Here is a 17,431-nt window from a genome sequence, read left to right as displayed (position 1 = left end):
AAAGTTAAAACAAAACATTAAATCATATAAAGATACAACTATCTGGAATAACATAACAAGCAGACATTTCAAATAAGTGTTACAAGCTATAACAAACAAATTAGACAATAAAGCGAGTAGGATCTGGGGGCCACAGGAGAAGGGCCACATGAGGCCCATCACTGTTGTACTTTTAGGTTCTTTGCAATATTTGATTACTCAAGTGGTAATTGTAGAGTTGCTTATACATTTTAATGTAGCTTTTCTCTAAGTTTTAGACATTAGTCATCACACATTTCAGAACCTGATCACGGTTGCAGGAATTTTGTGCTGAGACAAAGCTCTGACATTTGCTCTGGCGCTATTACTTCCCTTAACAGTGTTTTCCATTTGTTTCAGATAAATTTCGGCTTATATTTCCTGTGCAATAAACACAGACAATTTGCTGGGTCCATGAATAAATATGCAGGACTGCACTGCGCCGTCTGCCTCTCCTGTAATAAAGAGATTTGCAGATTTCTAAGCCATTTAACAAACAAAACACCATTTCGGCCCAGTTGTGTGCCAAATTACTTGGAAACAACAGCACTTACTGAAAATGTACTTTTATGCATTGATCCCACCTACCCTCGCTGACTTCAGCAAAACACCAGGAAAGACAAATTACTTACAAAGCAGCCATTCTGGAGAGGTCATTCTTTTAAAACATGACTCATTCCTCTAATCTGTAAATATTGGTTATAATGATCTGCGCTAAATAGATCAACATTTTGCAATCCACAGGAAGGAATCTAAAATAGTGTTGTGTCTTAAAGTGTACCCAAGACCTACGCACACTAGAGGCGCTTCCTCCTTATTCACCGCTATTCTCTCAGTTGAAAAATAACTGTACAAAAGTAATGTTTTAAATTACAAGCTAAGGAAATACCTCCCAATGATTGGGTGTTTTAACGGGAGGGCAGGAGTTAAGAAGCTGTTTAGCCACGCCCCCATGTAGTCTTGCCACGCCCCCATCATGATCTTTTGCCTGGGTTCAACACTTCAGTCCCATACAGGTAAATGAAGCTTCTAAAGTTTGCCACAACTGCCCCAAAACATACATGTGTATAGCTTATAGCTATATATAAACATGGGATCAATTATTTTATATGGCACCATATTCATCCATTTTCTATAACTATAATTTTGCACAAAAATATTCCTATGGAGTTGGCGCTATATTACATTTATCCCTCAGATTCATGGGTTTCTCACTTCACTGTGCTGCAAAACTATCTATAGCTCAGTCAAAGTCTAGTGTTAATAAACTTATATAGGTTTAGTGCAAGTTAGGTGTTAACAGCAAGTGTTTGGTTATCGTGGTTTAGGGCAGATTTTGCTCCTTACTTCAATCCACATCGTCATTTAATTATATGGCGCTACTAATTCCGCAGCGCTGTACAGAGAACTCACTCACATCAGTCCCTGCCCCATTGGAGCTTACAGTCTAAATTCCCCAAAACAGACAGACTAGGGTTAATTTAATAGCAGCCAATTAACCAACCAGTATGTTTTTGGAGTGTGAGAGGAAACCGGAGCACCCGGAGAAAACCCACGCAAACACGGGGAGAACATACATCATCATCATCATCATGATGTACAGCAGCGCTGTACAGAAAACTCATTCACATCAGTCCCTGCCCCATTGGAGCTTACAGTCTAAATTCCCTAATACAGACACACACTCACACACACACAGACAGACAGACACTAGGGTAAATTTTTGATAGCAGCCAATTAACCTACCAGTATGTTTTTGGAGTGTAGGAGAAAACCGGAGCACCCGGAGGAAACCCACGCACACACAGGGAGAACATACAAACTCCACACAGATAAGGCCATGGTCGGGAATCAAACTCATGACCCCAATGCTGTGAGGCAGAAGTACTAACCACTGAGCCACCGTGCTGCTTCAATGTTAATAAATGAGTCCATTTGGATACATGGACATTACCATGGAACGCTGCTGTGCAAAGCTCTTGTAGATACACTGAAGGTCTGCAGAGATACCAACCCCGTTATCATTGTAGACTCCCCCTACAGGGAGGTACAGGGGCCCCATGACAATATAAGGGAAAAAGGCCGTACCTAAAGTGCTTTTTATGGGTCACGGAAATCCAGGGTAACTTCTAATAACCAAAATAAATTATAGTAGGCTTCACATTATACCTTTAAATAAGCAAGTTCTCCTTATGAACACGGACTTGATGACATTAGAAATCACCAATTATAAGCAACAACAACAGAACTCACCATCTATACAGATACTAATTACAGGAATATATTCATTAGTATTACTTGGGTATTCAAAATCTATAATTAGTATCTGAATTTCATACTAGTTGTCCTTTGAGAATTCCACTGCAAATAATGTTATTACAACAAAAAATAAGTATATCTATTCTATATACACATAGGGTCAGTTATTTGAATAAAAGTCCAATCTGTTTTCTTTGGTTAGATAAATGCTGTAGCAGTGGTAACGCAGCAATTTCAATACCGCTCCTGTTGTGCAGATGATGCGGCTTAGGGGGGCCTGCCGTATGCGGAGGACAGCATGCAGCCCCCTAACATTCAAGAGAAAAGTGGTCATTTTGGCCTCACCCCAGTGACGTAATGCCTGTTTTGGGTCTTTTTAAGACCCAAAGCAGGCATTAAGTCACTGGGGGCGTGGGCCAAAATGCCACGTTTCATGAAGCCCCGCCCCCTCCTCCCATACACATTTCCATGCCGACTCTGATGCGGGAGAAATGCCAGCTCTCCCTACCCTGAATTCGGTAGTCTCCAGGACATTCCGGGAGAGTTGGCATGTATGCAAACCTGGTAAGTGCATGCTTTGTACTTCAATTCCAATATCATCATCATTTATTTATATAGCGCCAGCAAATTCCGTAGCGCTTTACAATTGGGAACAAACATTAATAAAACAGTACTGGGTAATACATACAGACAGAGAGGTAAGAGAACCCTGCTCGCAAGCTTACAATCTATGGGACAATGGGAGTTTGAAACACAAGGGCATGTGCTACATCATATTGCACACTGGACCAGCTAGAATGCAAAGGTAAAAGTACTGAATGGGCGGTGTGTGTTGCAATGTTGGTCAGAGGGTTGTTGTCTTGTGTTAGCTGTGTAGAGGGTGGTAATACGGGAGATTAAGATGGTGGTTGAGGAATATCATAAGCTTGTCTGAAGAGGTGAATTGTCAGAGAACGCTTGAAGGTTTGGAGACTAGAGCAAAGTCTTACTGTGCGAGGGCGGGAATTTCACAAAGTGGGTGCAGCCCCAAAAAAGTCCTGTAACCGAGAATGGGAGGATGTGATGAGAGTGGAAGAGAGACGTAGATCTTGTGCAGAACGGAGGTGTCGAGTAGGGATATATTTTGAGACAAGTGAGGAAATGTATGTCGGTGCAATTTTGTTGACGGCCTTGTATGTTAGTAGAAGAATCTTACATTGGATGCGTTGAAATACAGGCAACCAATGTAGAGACTGACAGAGTGGCTCAGCAGAGGAAGAACGGTTTACAAGGAAAATCAATCTAGCCGCTGCGTGCATAATAGATTGTAGGGGTTCAAGTCTGACTTTGGGAAGACCAGTAAGGAGGGAATTGCAATAGTCAATGCGGGAGATGATGAGTACATGAATTAAGGTTTTTGCGGTGTCTTGTGTGAGATATGTGCGTATTCTGGAAATGTTCTTTAGATGTATGTAGATCAACCAGACTACACGAGATGCTGACGCTATACAATAATACACACACCTTATGATACATATATAACATAAGCTCATAGTTCCCTCACAGGCACCCCTGCTGTATATAATCTCACAGTGCCTTCATTTAAAAGAAAGTCACGCAAGGTGTGTAAAAAAGAAAAGAAAATGAAAGAGATAGTTTCCCACAGTCAGTAAACAAGAATCCTAACAAGTCCTAACACCTCTTTGTTCTAAGCAGGGCCATCGGCCGGAAAGAATGATCATTACTTCAGAGTGTGATCTTCCAGGCCTTGTGTTGCAACAGAAAAAATAAATAAAAATAGCAACAAGATATTAACAATTGCAGCTCAAGCTGGGAGTGACTGTTCTGTTTCAATTCAATGACACCACTAATGGCTTCTAAGCAGCTCCCTGAAATCTAGCAGCTGTCAAGTCAATGCATCACGCGAAACGGTTATATGCACTCCCATAAGAAAAAGCAACACATGAGGATGTTTGGCAAAACATCTGCTCCTCTCTACTGCAGAGTCGCCATGCACAGGATAAACAAAGACAGCAATCACATGAAAACTTATACATATATGCACACATACAAATGTTCATATATATATTGTATATGTAATAAAAGTTGTATTTCATTTAATGCCACAAACCACTGTCTGTATATTACAATAGATTTGAACACATTTTACTGCATACCGTAATTTCATTAAAATTTGCACATATACTCGGATTAGTTATTATTGCAGATTAGCAAATTATCAGCTGGCAGGCTTGTTACCAGAGGCTGGGGAGCATGTGCCCCCCAGGCCAGCCCCATAGTGGGCCACCTTGGGCTGCTCCGATTGTGTTATGCTGCCGGCGGCTGCACACTGCTAGGAGGGACGATTACCTGCCCCCCCCCTTGGATCCACCACTGATCCCGGAAGAGCTGGAGATTCTCCCGCATCTGCCAACTTCACTAAATTAGAGCCGGCATGTACAAGTGGAGGGGACGGGGCTTCGTGATTCGCATAATTTTGGCCCCACCCCCAGTGACGTAATGCTTGTTTGGGGTCTTTTTACAACTGTAAAAAGACCCAAAACAGGCATTACGTTCCCGGGGGCGGGACCAAAATGATGCAATTCACGAAGCCCCGCCTCCTCCGCCCGTACACCCCTCGTTCCCTCCATTATCTCCCGGACCTGGCCCACATAAGGTTGGCAAGTATGATTAAGATCCCAAATTAGAGTACGCACAGGTTTATGGGAACCAGAGACCCTTCAATTCTCAGAGGGATAATAGGACTTTAAGTTATCGACTCTATTGCAGCTTAAAAATAAAAGTCTTCCGCATTCAAAGCAATTTGAAGGTGAAAACGCCTTTGATGTTGGCAAAGATCCTGCTGAACTGTATCAGACTTTGTCTCCTAAATCTACCTCACCATGAATTTGAGTTCTGTGACAAATAAAGAGACATAGAGAATCTGTTTTACTGCTCTGACCAGAAGCCTGGGCTATCATACACTGCACTGTATCCTCAGTGTATATTCTAATTCACCATCTGCATTCAGCACCAAGGATGTACAGCTATCGGGGACACCTGTAGAACCAGTCAAACATCCCTTGTCTCTTTAGACATTCTTTGGGTATAGAATCAACATTGTGGGCTCAGTCTTACACCCTTCTGTGATTCGTTGAGATTAAAAGTCACCGGAGGTGAAAAGAAGGATTACATCATATAACAGCACAGAGTACTGGCAGTCGCCCATAGATATCAGAGTATTGTAGGTTTGTGATAAGATATGTGGGTTAAAGCTTCAATACAGAGCTCCAAACTAGTTCAAGAATCAAATTCCTTTGCTAGTTTTTTTTTAATGTTATGACACAACTACTGTCACTCCTTCCATGAAATTGTTGTGTTTCTGACACCAAAGCATTAAATTACAGTAATAAGTAAAAACGTAATTGTTAAGAAACGAGTACACAGGATCAGAGGAGGAAGAGGTTTCCCAAATGTGAAATTATATTATCTAGCATCCCATATAAGTCAAATAGCCGCTACATTCACCCCCTTTAATATCATTGCTTGGATAGACTTAGAAACTAACTACACAAAAGTGATCACCCTAGAATCCATCTGGGGCTTATCTAAACCAACAGCCCAACCTTGCTTAAGTCAGTCCCCTCTATCAAATTCTGCTTGAACATATGGGATTATTGGCGAACGAAACTCACTTTATCTCCCATTGTCTCCCTAGTCCCATTGTGGGACAAATCAGATTTTAAAATGTGATCTAAGCTTCCTCATGTCCCTTCCCCCTGCTGATAGTCTTTCAGAGGGAGTATGGTCTCTCAGGGTATGTCTGCAGACACTGCTTTCCAAAGGCACAATTTCCTCAATTTAAAACTTGTTAATTGATATTGGTCTTGGCTCTTGGGGCCCCTTCAGAAGAATTGTGCTGGGAAGAAGTGATAGAACTGCTGACAGTCCCTTCTATTTCTACTAGAATTAAGGAAACATCATACAAGAGTGGATATACAGGTGGTTATTATACACCTGATAAACTCTTCAAAATGTTCCCTAATTACAATCCAAGCTGCCGGCAGAATTGTGACCAAATAGGCACATCCTTCCATATTTGGTGGACTTGTCCCCGCATTGTCCCCTTTTGAGATAAAGGTCTTATCCATTCTTAACTCTCTGTCTAAACACCCAATCTCCAAATACCTTCCTCCACTCCTACCCCCCACAAGGTGAGGTGAGAGCACCCAGACTAACAACTTAATTTCCCATATGCTAGCAGCCGCTAAATCCCCAATTGCCAAAATCTGGGGAAACCCTGAGTCTCCTACCACTCCAGCTCTGAAAAACATTACTTGGCATATTGCAAGCATGGAGCATATTACATTACCTGCACAATAAACAACACAAATTTAATGACATATAGGCCCCCTGGTATATAAAGGAAAACCGCAACCTTCCATCCTCCTCTTCATTTTAACAATTCAGGCCTTTTATGGTGCATATTTGGAGCAGTCTCCAGGTCCTCCATGGAATTGAATATAATGAATGATTCTCTGAGTTTTATTATACTACCAATATTCTAAGTGTATGTCATTAGTGTATTGATATCATTAGTGTATTGAGTACACTTGCTGTGTACCTGCAGGTTTGAAAAAGTGGAGATGTTGCCTATAGCAACAAATCAGATTCTAGCGGTCATTTTGTAGAATGTACTAAATAAATGATAACTAGAATCTGATTGGTTGCTATATGCAACATTTCCAGTTTTTCAAACATGCAGTTTAGTAAATATACCCCAATGCGTCTAACCAAACATTATGAGGTGCCAAGTGAATATTTTATTGAACGCTCCCATACGGTGTAAAATGTATATAAAATCTGTTATTTATCAAATAATGGCAAACGGCTGTGGATTACTGAACTGAATAATGTACCTGTAATAAATGGCATGTTTCTTAACCTAAGATGTCCACTATGCTCTCTTTCATTCGCAATTCCATGTTAGGAGGGTGTAGCTTCTAACTAAATAAGTAATAGAGACTGGCAGATTTGCAGACTTGCTGTGCACAAATACAATGTGTGGATTCTTGTTCAAGTATGGGTACAGTGGCCTAGTGGTTAGCACTTCTGCCTCACATCACCGGGGTCATGAGTTTGATTCCCGACCATAGCCTCCCTGTGTTTGCCTGGATGTCCGCCGGGTGCTCCGGTTTCCTCCCACACTCCCAAAAACATACTGGTAGGTCAATTGGCTGCTATCAAAATTAACCCTAGTCTCTCTGTCTGTGTGTGTGTGAGTGTGTGTCTGTATTAGGGAATTTAGACTGTAAGCCCCAATGGGGCAGGGACTGATGTGAATGAGTTCACTGTACAGCGCTGCGGAATTAGTGGCGCTATATAAATAAATGATGATGATGTCACATCAACACAATCTCCTGCAGTCACAGCTTTTTAACCTGTATTAGATTCCCATTAGAACACAGTTCTAAAAATATGGGAAGAGCTGCCTGAGAATAAGAATTACTACTTTACTTTTTAGCAGCACTGCAGTAATGAATAATACACTGAATAATGTATTTTACCTTCATAATTCTGGACTTTAGTTGTCCTTTAACTACATTTTACCTTCATGTTATCAGTGATACCTCCTCTATTTCCATCTCTGGCTCTGCAGTTACCAGCTGTCAGCTCCACAGAAACAATTTGATGCAATAGTAATGTTCCATTCCTACCATGCTGCCTGCTTATGGCTGTGCCACCCCAATGTAGTGTGCATTATAGTGTAATTAAATAAAATGTATTATAGTGGGACAGTAACGACCGAGAAGGAAGGTGGAAACGTGATGCTGTCATTCCAACAAATGATCTTTAATGAATGGGACAGCAAGGTTTGAATGTATTTTACCTTCATGGCTGATAGCTGAAAATTTAATTCTTGAGGTTTAATCGACTTTAACTCCCAACAAAGTAAGGGCTCTACCATTATATTTTTAAGATAAGTTTATCAGTATACTTTATATTAGTTATATCTGTTACTTACTAGCTTCTGAATTTATCCACACAGAACACGTGCAACGGACGCTACTTGGTCTCCAGATGAGTCTTTTATGTGAAGAGTGCCGGGTTATAATAGGGGTATTTGAGCAATAACCCTGGGAAGTAGAGCAGCCCAGACCATTCAAACCTAGTGCAAGTGTATCCTTGAAAATACATGAAGTAATCTTGGGGTAAGGAACCTGGAGCATATTCTAGTGAACTTGAACAGATAATCTATTCTGATATTACTATTTCTTGGAGTATGAAGATTGCTGATTAGGTCATACTCGGACTTCCTCTCCAAAAGTAGGCGAGTGCAGGGAGCGCGATAACTGAGCACTGACGACAATCACATCCTCGTACAGCAGGGACGCGTCCTGATGTCGTAAAACACATCAAGGCCCGTCCACTTCATAAGTAGAAAGCGGGATCCGAGAGGGTGGCCTACTCTACCGGGAATCCAGGTGGACCCCCAAAATTTGTGAGTCTCCTGAATATTCCGGGAAAGTAGGCAAGTATGGATTAGGCTAAAAAGAGGTGTATAGTGGATGTTGAAGAATTAGGAGTGCTTCAGTAGGTGATCAGGATAGAAAAGTGAGCACCAGAGTTTTGCGTGCCTCCCAGACATAGGGGGGGAATTCAACTGGTCACGTTACTGCCGAAAGTAACGCGTCCTGCGCTCTATTACCGTTAATACAGTAATTTTAATCCGGATTTCTGCTTGCGGCTCCCTGAGCCACAAACACAAGTCAGCGTTAATAATTACCGTACTAACGGTAATAGAACACACTATTACCATGGTAACGGTAATAGTGCGCAGGCCGCGTTATTTTCGGCAGTAACGCAGCCATTTGAATTCCCCCCATAATCTTTAATTTTTCAGTGTATGTGAACGGGTCACATCTCCTTATCTACATCAAGAAAAATAGAGCTTATTGCAGATGTATTAAACAATGTACAGATTCAGAATAGAACTAATATAGAATACTTTGCATCAAGGCACAGGAAAGGTCTTCTTCATCGTCATTCATTGACACAACATAAACGTGCTGATACAGTTACACGGGGGGAAAGATTGGATAATACACATAGGTCCATCAAGTTCAACCATTCCTGCCATCCTATCCTGCTTACCCAGAGGCCACCAACCAGAAACACATGCAGTGCGTCTTTCTTCAACTTTCATTTTTTAAAATAATAAAAATCTCAATGTGTGAATAAGTGCTTTTAAATTGCAATAACCTTTTCAGGAGGATGCTGAAATTCCAGTCCTTTCCTAAAGAGAATTACATAACCTGACAATATAGACCCAGTGACGGGGATTGTGCCAAGCTTACTGCCCTTATTGGAAGAATAATTTTTTGCTGCTTGCCTTCTTCTAAGGGAGAGGTAGGCAACCTGCAACAGACGTTGTGTAACTACAAGTCCCAGCCATATCCTGACAGCGGGAGGTGCAAGTGGCCAAAGTCCACTTTAATGGATGACCATGTTTATTGATATAAATTAACACTAACTAAAACCTCATCATTCAAACAAGGGCATAGCTATAATAATCTATACAAGTGATATCGGCCGACGGGAGCATAACACATCAGAGGATCACCTGTACCCGGTATGTAGAATACACACATATTCAGCAACTACTGTGGATGAAATAATGTATACTATAAGTGCATAGTTGGCTACTCTCCTGGAATGTCCGGGAGACTCCCGAATTTTTAGGAGTTCTCCCGGACTCCCGAGAGAGCAGGCAAAAATCCCGGATCCAGATTTCGGCGTTGTTGAAGATGGTGGGGGCAGGGCTAAACGCGTCATTGTGGCCCCTGCCCCCTGCTGCGATCGGCTAAAATTGCCTGAGATTGACAGGGGCGGAGCCTCACGGTGCCCCGCCCCCCTCTACGGACCCCCTCCCGGAAAGCTGCCTGCAAAAGTAGGCAAGTATGTAAGTGATGGGAAAAAGGGGGCCTGAGGGCCCCCACTTCTTTCCTGCTTTATGACTCATAGGTCCTTCACTTTACTCACCCTTAACCCAGATCTTATGTAAAGAGCATATGGAGGTTTTGGGTGAGTGAGCATAGTGAAAGGTATGGGGTGGAAGAATTTGAGTGGCATGTGGGGTCTATTCTAAGAGAATGTGGTCTCTCCTTCTTTGATTACATGTATTATTAAAGTTTATTACTGGAAATAAAGAAGAAGGTTGGAGGGTCGCACACGCCTACAACTTCTAAAGTTTTGCTTATAAGTAAAATATTTCAACATATGGGTATTGATTTTACTGGTTAATGTGCAAATAGAATGGACATTGTTGTGTCTGTACCTTTTTAATACGGTTTCAGAGGCTCAGATGTAAATTCAGTCTTAGGTCATGTAATATTTACACCAATGAACTATCAGGAAACATATTAAGGCCTGTGTCTGCACCGCATGCAGCGTTTTGGCTGTGGAAACGCTTGCAAGACAGGGGGACAGTGTTCCCCATTCACTTTCATTTTATGACAACTCAATGTATCCTCACTGTAGAACACAGAAGTTTCCTCAACAGACAAACTTAAAACATACTATAATTTAATTTTAATTCTGGATGGCTGGGGGCATGGTCAGGTTTAGAAAATGACCTAATGTATACGACGGAGGAGGAAGAGTTTTGTCAGATACAACTGCCCAAGTCAGCTCATAAATTAATATAATGTACCAGGGTCTTGTAAGAGCCATTGAAAAGTATATGGCTGTGCGATATGGGCTGCCTGGTCCACAGCTGACATAAGTCTACTCACTACGTGCACGGACAAATGACCTAAAGCTTTGTCTACCATATACATTTCCCTGTGTAAGGCACTATTGAGCCCAATCACTCAGACTTCACCGTTCCAGAGTGATGGATCTCAATTTAGAACAAAGGTGGCAGAAGAGCAGAAACTGGCACAGACGGAGGGGTGGCATTGGCAAGAGTCAAAGAGTTACACTGTTGTGCTTAGTTTTGCAGAGCAGTGCAGAACTGAGATTTCTTGTTGCCATGTGAGATTTACGAGAGTCAATCTGGACACAATAGTGGAAAACCAAGGAGTTTTGGGGAGCACACTGTAAACGACCCCATGTTTTAGCTCTAACTCTTGTAGTGACCGTCACTTCGTCAACATCAAAAATTCCAGTCATCATCCTGAAACTTCGAAGCACAGCAGTGTCTGTGATCTCCAACGACAGGATGGGATCCCTAAATTGTACAGCAATAAGATCCGAGGAGATGAAAACACACACACACACACACACACACACACACACACACACACAAACACACATGCACACTTCAGGTAAGGGCAAATACTGAGGGTCAAAAAATAGTTTTTAAAAATACTATTAAATGGATGGAATTAGCCTCTAAGAAAGGATGTGGTTCTTTATGCACATACACAGGCACATGAGTCACAGCTTATCATACACAGATATGGGAAACTGAAAGCATTAGAAGATATGTCAATGTATAGGGTATATGTTATTATAAACACAGGAGGGAATCTCATATGCTGAAGAGACCAATGCGGAAGTGTATCCATAAATTAAACCAACGAGGGATTTCTGTCCAAGCAATTAACTCTCCCTACAAACAGTAATGGAACATGACAATTATTAGGAATACCAATCATATAAAAAACAGAAAGGCCAGTAGGCAAGGGACAATTTCACCCAGAGAAGGACATAAAAATAACATATGTTTGTATTCTGTAAATAATCAATAAAACATATCGTCTGTATATTAGTTTAATAATACTATAATCTTGCTCTTTGAAATTCCAGCCATAGGGGTATATTTACTAAACTGCGGGTTTGAAAAAGTGGAGATGTTGCCTATAGCAACCAATCAGATTCTAGCTATCGTTTTGTAGAATGTACTAAATAAATGATAACTAGAATCTGATTGTTCCCTATAGCCAACATCTCCACTTTTTCAAACCCACAGTTTATTAAATATATCCCATAGACTCCACTGTAATGGTGCCCCTAGTGGTCGACTTTTAAATAAATAGGTTAGAACAATTCCTTCTTTTTTTTTACCAGGCAGTAAAGTTTAAATAGAAATTCATCTCCCAAATATGGGATATATGTGATCATTGTAGTTTTTTAGAATAGTGTTCATTTGCAGGGAAACCATACCATAACTTATTACACTTCCCTCTGGAATATTTTCGAGCTAACTACCTATTTCTAATTAAATATATACTTAAAGAACAAGTAACTTTTGAATATTGCTATATAAGAAAGCCTGGTATTACTGATCTAAGAGGCATATTCAATTAGCTTTCCCGTTCACGGTAACGTGCGTTACCGTGAAAAGTGCGCAGTATTGACTGTAATACTGTACCGCAATAACAGAGATTTTCCTTCGCAACCCTATGGGGTGCGCAGGAAAATCCACTTTATAGTGGTACCTTGGATTGCCTTCGCGGCCCGTTTCAGCGCGTTACTGCGGACCGGAAACCTAATTGAATACCCCTCTAAATGTTAAAATCTGAAATAAGCCATGTATGAACTTCACTTAATCTGTCCAGCATATCGTCTCTCCTATTTACAAAGACACAGGCAATTTCAAACAGTTACTTAGGTGGGTGGTGCTTCTTTAACTTGCATCAGACTGGATTCATTTTTAGAAGCCAGGCCTTGAGAAATTGGCTTGTAGCGCCCCAGATAAAAGAAATGCTCTGTCTGATTGCAAATTTGTATTTTTGCACACAGTAGCATATTTATAGATCTCACACCAAGCATAACTGACAGGCTATGCTTTTATCATTTCTGCTTTTTGTCCTATGTCAGCACTCGTTTAATCACTGTCCAGGGGCTGGCTATAATGGTTTACAACAACCATGAGTGAAGAAATATTTAATCAATCCTTATTATTTTTCTTATAATTTATTGATTTTTGCAAAAACCAAAGTACAACTAAATTAGTGACCAGGTGGACAGATCAGATTGTAAATACAGAGAAAAGGGGGGTGTTATTTAAAATAAAATATATAATATATATATACAAAAACAGACATAGATCCTCTGTACTCACCATGTACAGACTGGGGTGCAAGAGGGGGAGTCCACTTTGTATAGACAAGAAAACAGGGATACTCTGCACTCTCCAAACACATATTTAATGCTATACCAAGTACTGTTCTACATTAAAAACAGGGAATGTTAGTTCCACATATTGCAATATATGTTAAGCTGACCAACTCATGCCAAAGTCTTCCCATTCATATATATATATATATATATATATATATATATATATATATATATATATATATATATATATATATATATATATATATATATATATATACACACATACACACACAAAAATTAATAGAGCTCCAGAAATTATTATTTCATTTGTCAAAAACTGTACAATAGGAGATCACAGATAACTGGGTTAGGGGCAAAATCTAAAATTTCATTTTGAGTCTAGTTACAACCGTCATTATTGATAAGCCACGGAGTGTTTTATAAAGTACTACCATGTGACCGGTAGAAGTTTTTATAAGACAAAAAGTAGCTATTGTTCAGCAAACAATTTTAAGAACACTGAAGTTGATTGTCTTCTCTTCCCACATCGGCTGACAAGTCTGATGTAGCCTGAGGTAAGTCTGTGGTTTGTTTAAAAAAATCTTGCATACAACACCCTGCTTTAAATTCTGATTTCCCAACCACACATCAGATTAACCACTGCATTGCAAGCGACTAAAATAAGATGGGGACAAAAAGTAAATACCTATAGGTCAGAATAAAATTAAACACTTCCGGGGTTGTAGGTGGAAAAACTGGGTTAATTATTTCACTACCGGCGGACTAGAATATAAATATTGGACAAGTTAACTCCAGCAGGATTAATACAAAAAAATATATACCTATAATACATTCCCTAAAACTTCACCGAAAACTTCACTACTAATAAAATAACACGACAGACATGAATTAACTGAAGCCATGCATTATACATTAAATAATTCTAGGTCAGAAGCAAAAAATGAAATAAGTTATGTGCAGCCATCTGTAACGCGCAAGCGAATACAAAGCATTTGCATAAAAATGAAATCAAACTAATTACAAAATCTTATTGCATCCACAAGTCATAAAAAGTGACTGGCTTGCAAAAGCACATATATAATAAATGCGCAATTTCATTCCACATATGGCATACTATTTATACACCTGTTGTTAAGGATTTAGGACACCAGCAAAAAAAATAAAAAAAAATTAAAAAGGTTATTTTCTGGAAGCTTTGTTTCTTAATAAAAGAAAAAGCAAGAACAGTGAAGTTATAGGAAAACAGAAGGACTAGGAAAACTCCTATCTAAACTTTAAGTAACGTCAGTCTGCTGTAGCGCATTCTAAACTTTAAGCAGTGGTGAATTTTAGGCACTAATCTGGCAAAAGACTGAACAAAAAATTAATAAAATAATGTATGCTGATAATAATAATAATAAAAAAATTATACAAGATGGCGAGTAGCTTGTTGTTTAGAGGGCAAGGGAAATAGAAGGAAAATGGAGGATATTGTTATATACACAAAGGGATAAATTTCAACAACTCGACCAGTCGGCAGCTGCTGTTCTGCTCAAGGAAGGAACACAAAAGAGTAGGAGAGATGAGGAGGGCAGTGCTGTTAGACAGCAGTGATCAGATGCTCCATATACAGGTCCCCCCCATCCACCCCCAACCCAGAATACTTCCTATCAATTCACATTACCCTACTGGCATCAAGCCTGGGATTTGTATGGTGCTGTTTGCAGTTATTTTGGCAAAAGACCACTTTATAGGTTAGGCTTACCTCACTTAACCCCTGAGATACTAACTATGTGTGCTGGGTTATGCAAAAAAAAAAACCAGAAGGTGGGGTTATATCCTAGTCAACACCCCCTTTAACCCTAGGATGTGTAGCTTTAAAAAAAGATAGGTATGAATGGGACATTGAAGGGGGGGGGCTGGACAAGCCCATCAACAGCATTACCAGTTTACGGTTACTGGCAGATGTTACTGGCATTGAGTTTCAAGACATATGGGATTTCTAAAAACTGAATTACACTTAAATACAGGACTTGTTCTCTTAACAAAAAAATGACCCCTTGATACCATGTAATTTGTTAGTACACTGTGGACATTCATGTGGATATATATATATATATATATATATATATATATATATATATTATATATATATATAATTGATCTATGGTAATAGCTATTCTGCAAAGGGTTAAAGTGTCCCGGATTTTTGGAAACTGAAAGGGAAACCACATGAAAAAAAAATAAATATATAAATATATATATATATATATATAATTGATCTACGGTGATAGCTATTTGCAAAGGGTTAAAGTGTCCCAGATTTTTGGGAAACTGAAAGGGAAACCTATCTCCTGCCCTGAAAAGGGTTAAACTCCCAAACTCCCCAGTGTAACCCAACCCCTGGCCGGGGAGGGAATGGTTAAGCGTCTGTGTTGCCAGCAGAGGACGGAGACATGTTTTTGGGAGCCGGGTTCCCCTTACCTTCCTGACAGGCACCTCTGGGAGGGGCAGCAAGGGCCCCCAGTAGGGTATTTATGGGGACACTGTGCGGAGGGGGGGTGTCAGCAAAAGCCGTCGGGACGAAATGTAAAAATAACACAGGAGAGAGAGAGAGAGAGAGGGGGGGTATAAGAGACAGAGGGTCCCATAGATGAGAGGTAGACAGTGCTTAGGAGGTGAGAGGCACAGGGAGCCGTGTAGATGAGGTACAGAGGGAGGGGGTAGAGGAAGAGGCTGCCCCCCTCCCCAATCTAGCAAACTTTGATCGACATCAGTGAGGGTTACCCGACCTAACTGCCCCTATTACAGCCCCAACCCCTTTACTGCACTGCCCTATTTACCCTCCGCCTTCACGTGTACCTCCCTATCCCAAAAAAAGGAGGGGTCACTGACTCCCCCTCTCTAGACTAAGAGAACCCCCTACTGATGCCACAGAGAACTGTGCAACACAAGGAAACCCCCTTTTAGCAAAAACAACCCCCTCCCCTGCTTGTTGGGACCCCCACAGAAGTACCCCCTGCTTGTAAATTCAGGTCAGCAAGCCCCCCTTGCCCTGCTGCATCCTAGTGAGCACTCACCTTCTGCCCAGCAGTGCCTCGGGGGGTCTCCTCCTTGCCAGGAATTCAGGGGGGGTGACTATTTAGGGAGAGGTGATGGAAGGTTATCTGCTTTTTCTTCCCAGTCTCTTTTTGTGTGGTGTGTGTGTCTCTCCAGGAGCGGTGGGAAAGGACATAAAGGAAGAGGGTGTAATTGTGCCTCCTCTATGTGTGTGTGTCTGTTTAGTTCCTTGCAGCAGATTGAAGGAGATTCTTCTCAAGGTTTTTTATCCAGCTTCACTTCAAGGCAAAGCTTCATGAACCAAAAGTGACGTCAGGCAACAACCCTCTAACAATGAAACTTGCTGTTAACCAGGGAGCCTGGAAAGAGGGCGAAAAGATGTTTAATTTCTGGCTTTTCCAAGTTTTATCTGTCATTTTTTTATTTCCACCACAGCATTCTGTAATGATAGAGCACAAGATATCCTGTCATGCTGATCTGTCAAACTGAATATCTGCTCAGGATATTACATAATATGTAATCATGTAGTGAATGCAACTCAGCATTACCTTTGCTCTATAACATATCTCCATCTATCCAAACGTCTTGATATTTATTTTGCACCAGTTATGATTTGTGTATGTCTTTTATACTTTACCATACTTTGTTGTAAAAGGCAGTCATGCATTTCCTAGTTTGCTGTACATCATTTTTTTTATTTTCTCATGCATAAATAAAATATTAAAACTTTTTTTGTTATTCCTACTGTCACTCATCTTCAGATAAAAAAAATATATATATATATATATTTTATGGGATTGTATAATTGGGGTGCCTAAGTGTGCTAACGTGCTCTTCATTATAAATAAGGATTGCACTGTGGCTGTTTTATGGCTGCTGTGTGTAAGTGATATTGTGGAGGAGAAAGCAATGAAGAAAATAAAATGAAAGGTCGCAGAGAGAGGAGGAAGGAAAAAAAAAACAGCCATCAGCAGAAAAAAAAAGCGGTGGTTGGTTTGAGTAATGCTTTTAAAGTTGATCACATACTGTCCTATTGTCTATATTA

At 40.5% G+C, this 17,431-nt stretch overlaps 1 protein-coding gene across 21 annotated transcripts in view; it reads right to left on the bottom strand.

Annotated features, from left to right (window-relative positions):
- Window positions 1-16,655, bottom strand: part of BAZ2B (bromodomain adjacent to zinc finger domain 2B) — a 217,954-nt gene extending 201,299 nt beyond the window's left edge. For 10 of the 21 annotated variants that reach the window (XM_075180790.1, XM_075180803.1, XM_075180794.1 and 7 more), the window contains exon 1: window positions 16,407-16,655. The gene's annotated coding sequence lies outside the window, so the exon portion shown is untranslated. Of the gene's footprint in view, window positions 1-15,810; window positions 15,830-16,406 lie in introns of those variants that run through there. The other 11 variants (XM_075180809.1, XM_075180802.1, XM_075180804.1 and 8 more) reach the window with 2 other exon arrangements.
- Window positions 16,656-17,431: the final 776 nt, after the last annotated feature.

The sequence above is a fragment of the Mixophyes fleayi genome, chromosome 7, assembly GCF_038048845.1.
Source record: "Mixophyes fleayi isolate aMixFle1 chromosome 7, aMixFle1.hap1, whole genome shotgun sequence".
Classification (NCBI taxonomy): domain Eukaryota; kingdom Metazoa; phylum Chordata; class Amphibia; order Anura; family Limnodynastidae; genus Mixophyes; species Mixophyes fleayi.
Note: the sequence above shows the minus strand (reverse complement) of the source record. Positions and strands in the feature narration are given on the sequence as shown.